Consider the following 6165-nt stretch of genomic DNA (forward strand, 5'->3'; position numbering starts at 1 on the left):
CTACTAACAGCACAATGGGATGGTTTTCAAATGTGATACCCAGACCAGTAGCTTTAGCATCACTTGGGAACTCATAAGACCTGGAGTCTCTGGGGCTGGGTTCAACAGTCCGTTTTAGGAAGCCTTCCTCCAGGTAATTCTTATGCACTGGTGTAGTGTAACAGGAAGTGTGTGTGTGTGTGGGGGGGGGGGGGGGGGGGAAAGGGGGAACGGGGCGCAGGGACTTTGAAATAAACATACCCTGGATTCAGATCCTTGTCCTCTGTCATTTCAGGCAATATCTTCAATTCCTCCCTCCTTAAATGGAGCTATTGTAGGTAGTTAATTCCCAGGCTTGCTGAGGGAATTCAGTGAAATGATAAAGGCAGAGCATATAGCAGAATATCTAACACAACTTATACACTCAAAAATAGTGTCTATTGGTATGGATTCATTCAGCATACTCATTATATGCCTTTGAACATCAGTCTTTATAAAGTCCATTCATTTAAGAGTGGACAAGTACAGAATAAAAATTTAAGATATAACATTTTAGGCCTGTCATGAAAAACATGATACTCAAAGAAGCTAAGTCCCATATTCAAGGATACCCAGATCAACTATTGGTGACTGGAGGTCCTTTAGGTGCCTCCCAGGCCTCAGCTCTTCAATCCATACATTATCTGTCACCTTATGCAGCAATATGATAGTTAGTCCAGGCCTGGTAATTACACAAGTAGGGGCTTGAAATTTATCAGTGTAGAATCTGAATTAATTTTAATATTATTTGAGCATTCCCATACAATATTGGGCACCTTGGCTACTTACTTATTTACTTACATTTTGCTTTCTTATTCATATTCATGTCTACTGTCTTCTGAAAGGATTTAAGATGACTGTTGGGCATTTTATTAAGAATGGAAGTTCCAGTTGCTTTGGCACCAACTTTAGGACCAGTGAAGTCCAATAACTGCTTCCCGAAACTTGAGCAAGAGGCAAAATTCTGGGGATCTCAAATGGACACTAAGTGAAGTAGTCCAATATCAGGTGCTTTAGGTTAGCTGGAATACTATGTGTAACCTGTTCAAAAATATAGTCAGATATCAGGAACTAAGGGGATTGTTTTTTTTTTTTTTTTTTTTGCTCTGGCATTCACAAAGAAATAATCAAGCATTTTGCAATGCCCTGGCCTAAAGGAAACGAAATGGTTAACGCTCACCATCCTGTGCCAAGAAATCTGCTTTACAGACCAGAAGGAATAAGGCACCTTTACTTTTAACAGCCTGTTTCCAGTTTTGTTTGGCTGTTAAAGTTACTGGAGTAGTGACAGAGGCCAAGGCAGGAAAATGGGCTGGGTTACTTATAACTTTTTGAATGTGGACACATCAGCTTGTGGGAAGGAAACTATTTAAAATGGGGCTTAGGGAAAAGGAGGGAGAAAAAATCCCCTTTCCCCATATGAGATTCTTCCGCGGTGTTGTCATGCAATCTTGAAAACCTCCACAGAACAGTAGATCACTCTCATTGGCTGTATGCAAATTATCTGAGACCCAGTGGTTTCCGGCCGGGGAAAACTTATAATAACAGAGCAAGAGTGCAATCTGAGCCCTTGTTCGCTGAAATCCCTGAAAGAACAGAGTCGTTCTTGACAGGGCAATTTCAGCCCTTGACATTACAGGAAATAGCTTAATAATATCATTTAGGCTGAGGTTGTAACCAATTCTAAGATGCAGAGACACAAATGCAGTATTTAAGATGTAGGATATCAGTTTGGGACCACTATTTTCACAGAGAGTTTAACAACAGAAAAAAAAAAAAAAACATCACCAAAACAAGCCAAGCAAGGCATCCTAATTAAACTGAACATTGTCCCTACTAATTAAACTCAATATAGGGAGAGGAAGGGTTTCTGCCAAGAAATTACAAATACATCCTGAATACCATTTCCTTCCCCTTTGCTTTCCTAGGTACTGGGTCCATGCCATATCCAGGATGTGACACCCAAACAAAGCTGTATTTTAATCATTGATACGCACGCAGACGTTAACCCCACCCTGGGGCCTCAAAGGCCTTTATGAGACACGCTGGCCTTTACATTGCAATGTGTTTCATTTTCTCTGGGTGCAGCACAGCTGAAAAAGGTTACAAGACTCAGGTTAAAAGTCAGGAAATGGATCAGGGCCCCACACTATGACATCATTTTCTTGCAATGCAATGAAGCAATGACATTTCCTGTAGGGAAAATGATTAGAACTGACAGGCAGCCTCAGTGAGTGCAGGGTTTGCTGAGGAAAGGTGTCAGGCCTGCCTCCCTGCAGCCCCTTTCTCCCTCCCTCCTGGTCCTTGGCTAGGGTTTTCAGAGGTCAGAGGGAGAGATCCGGGCCACTTTTCATGAAAGTCCTGAGAAATTTAAAATGAACGTATGCTAAGCTTAGCTACAAAAAATGGTGAAATTTTGATATTTGTTAAAACAATGAACACTTTAAGACAAACATAATTTTGCTGCTTACAATATAATTTTCAGATTTATTTTTAAAAGTGGTGTATAGGTAGAGCCACCAAAAATGAATATGCAAGTCAGTTAAGGGGAAGAGCTGGGATTAAAATCTGGTTTATTCTCTGTTGCCATCATGCTTGCTGGTACAGGACTGCCTTTCTCAGGTTCACATAAAGGTCTCATAACCAGAGAAAGGTGGTCTTGTTTTGGCACACGGTCTACATTGGATGATGGATCAGTCTTCTGCCTTCAATCCAAGGTGCTGTCTCTATAGCTGTAGGTATAACATCTTTTGGAGGTATCCCCAGAAATGTCTATGTGAAGACCTGTCTATGAGTTTTGAGCCAAAACAGCCTCCTGGCATGTTCACCCCAGAACCAAGGATTTTATTCTACTCTGGTTACTTAATTTCTAAAGGAATTCTCAAGGGGGTGCCAAGAAGCCAAGGCTGTGTGAGACACATGGCTTGGAGAGTAGGGGCTCATGGGTAGGTTTCAGTCTGGTCATGTGACTTTATGTGCAAATTGCATAACTGTAGTGGCACTGCTGGTCCCTCAACATGGTAGACCCTGCTCTGGATTCCACATGCAGACAGACTTGTTCCAGAGCAATGTGGAGACCTGAATCAAGGCAAGAAGGATTTAGGGCCTCGGGCCAATACAATGGGACTCCACACCAAACAGCCCTTGCTTCTTCATCTGTGGCCTTGTGACTCGGTTTGGATAACTGGGTTTCTGCCCTACACGTGGGTTCCAGTAAACTGGGTGGCAGGTGAGGGGATCTACTCTCTTGAGTTACATTAGAGACAATGGAATGAGGGGGTCCAGTGTTAGAACCTTCTGTCATTTTTCTTCTTCTGGTTGCCATGCTTGGATTCTCCTGGGAGTTATCAGAATCTGCCAAGCAATGACTGTGACTGCAGATGTGACCGAAGAGAACAGTTCCCCAATGCTTCTTCTGTCTGTTTCAAAACAAAATTAATACTAAGTCACTTTCCATCAGTGGAGGAGAGTGAGCAGGAGTGAGAAGTTCCTACTACAAAAACATTTTCAAAATCAGTTCTGGATAGTGGGCAAATGGTGGTAATGCAGGTCCAACCCTCTCTGGTTTGGTCCTGGGCAACCTGCAGTGATACACAGTTGCTGACTGCTATTATGGTAAGGCGTCATCAGCGACTTCCATCTCTGGACTGCTTCTCTTCTGTCTTCATGGTTGGAGTAGTCCTGTCAATTCCTCTCTGTTGCCAGAATCCACATGGTCTTGGAGTTGTTTTCTGAAAATATACAAACATATTCTTGACAAAAAGTTAATAAAGAAATATTTTCTATAAATTTGACTTGGGATCCTTTTTCACTTTTTTCCCAAATGAATTTCCTCTGGCTTGTTTTGACACCATGTGTGTTTTTCATGGGTGACTTGCTGATAGCATTACAATTAATTTTCTAAAGTACAAATTTTCTAGAAATAATTTACTTTCAGGATATTTTTTCTTACTTGATATTCTTCTACTTTCCCCTTTTTTTGATTTAAATATTAGGAGGCTTTTGAAAATTTTTATAATGTAGTCTTTGATAGCTTTTAAGTTTTAAACTGTTAAAACTTTAGGAAGGTAAAATCCTAGTATCTGTGATGAATTTACCCACTAGAAGCAATGTTGCAAAATATGGTGCTGTGTTTGCCAAACAGATTTAAGCTCTTTTTGGAAGTTGAGGGGGTGGGTGTCACAGATGTTCCCAGGCACTGTCTACACAAGGCTCACATATCACCAGTGTTTCCACAAATCATTGCACAGTAACTGGATGAACCTTGCAGAGACAAATATGCTATCTCTGGGAAAACTGGCAAATATCCCAAGGGCTTAACATTTCCCAGGAATGAGTCAAAACACAAGCAAAGCTGTCACACCTTTCCTTCATTGCCCTGTGGTGATCTCTCAAACTGGGGGGATGGGGTGGGGGCTCCCATAAATGAGTCACTGTTTCCCAGATCTGTCAAAAGTATCAGTAGATACAAGTCCAGGAAGCATACAAGTCTAGAAAGAACTATTGAACTTTAAATTATGAACATGCACTGTCCAAAATTACTGGGTTTTTATTATTCTGCATTATCATAGTGCCTAATCACTCCCTTTTAAGAACTCGTTATTTCCAAAAACTAAACCTAATTTTTAAAATTCTATTTTACATTTGGTATTTGTATAGTCACAAGATCTGCAGCCTGTATTTTTTTTTATTTTATTTTATTTTTTTTTTTTTGCCATTTGAGTAACTCTACCACTTGCCCATACATGTTGAAAGTGTCATTCCCCTTAAATACACAGATCAGACTTCTTGAAGCTCTACCCTTTCACCTTGCTCAAGGCAAGGAAAAAGATCAAAGCTGCCTGTGTTTTTAGGAGATGACCCCTTCTTTGTTCCCAATAATGGCTCACATCCCCTGTTTGTGGAAGCTTCTGCAAAGTCTGAACTGTTTTCTACTCTATAAATCCACTTCTTATATACGAGACCCTCACTGACCATTTGGTATTCCAGAAGAGGGGATTTACCTATGTGTTCAGAGTCTTTCCATTATGATGATTTGTAAAATTCATAATATTAAAACAGGTATTTGTAGTAGAAAGAATTGTCAGAATTATATGTTTTTTAAAAAGGTATTTATAATTCATATGCTGTAATAAGGTTAAAATAGAACAATGAAGAAACTCGTGTTATCAATTCTGCCTAAAATAACATGACTTAAAGTTTTTATGAATTTTATTTTTACTTTAAAGGGACCCTAAATAAAAAAAGAAAATAAAAAATAAAGTGACCCTATTGTATTTATTCATTCATTAATCCTTTTTCAGAATAAAACAAATTATGGTATTATTTTACTTAGTTCATTCATTTATTATCAGTTGAAAATATGTAGAGTGCCCAGTCTAGGGTACGAGGTACAGTGAATTGAGAAATGAAATCTTCTAGGTCACAAAACAAAGATGACACAGACATAAACACCGTTAAAAAAAATAAAAATAAAAATAAATAAAATAAATAAAAATAAAAAGCTTGAACGGGTTCAATACTTACCAGGCTAAGGACTGAAAAGCAAAACATTTCACCTTGTTGGGTTTTAGTTTTCTCATGTGAAAAATGAAGGAGCCAAAATTAATTGTAAGTTCCCTTTAGATCTAAAATTCTGGAACTGAAAGAAATACTTGCCAGTGTGAAGAGGAGTGAAAAAAAAGTGAATTTAAAGTGCACAGACCCTTACATGCTCTGTTTGGCAAATAGCATGAAGAAGATAAGCTCATATTTGAATTATGACTGCAGATAAAGCAATGGATGCTATTATAGTCATAGCAAACAACAGGAGGAAAATTATGGAGCTTGGCTGTAAATAGGAGAAAATATCTAAATGGAATGGACAAACTAGGCAGCAGGCAGCCAGAGCAGAGAGCTGTAAGTGTACTGTGAGTCTCAGATCAATCAATCACCAAGGATTTTATTCTACTCGGGTTACTTTATTTGCAAAGGGACTCTTAAGGGGGTGCCTGAGATAACTGTGGCCAAGGATTATAAGCCATGCTAAGTATAGCAGACTGCAAAAATATCCTAACATCTACCCTATAAGACTAGTGGAGGAAGGGCATGTGTAAGTAGAGAGGAGCCAGGAAATATTTTAAGAATGCTGTGGGGCTCAGCTTCAAA

Source organism: Pipistrellus kuhlii, unplaced genomic scaffold, assembly GCF_014108245.1.
Source record: "Pipistrellus kuhlii isolate mPipKuh1 unplaced genomic scaffold, mPipKuh1.p scaffold_m20_p_2, whole genome shotgun sequence".
Taxonomy (NCBI): domain Eukaryota; kingdom Metazoa; phylum Chordata; class Mammalia; order Chiroptera; family Vespertilionidae; genus Pipistrellus; species Pipistrellus kuhlii.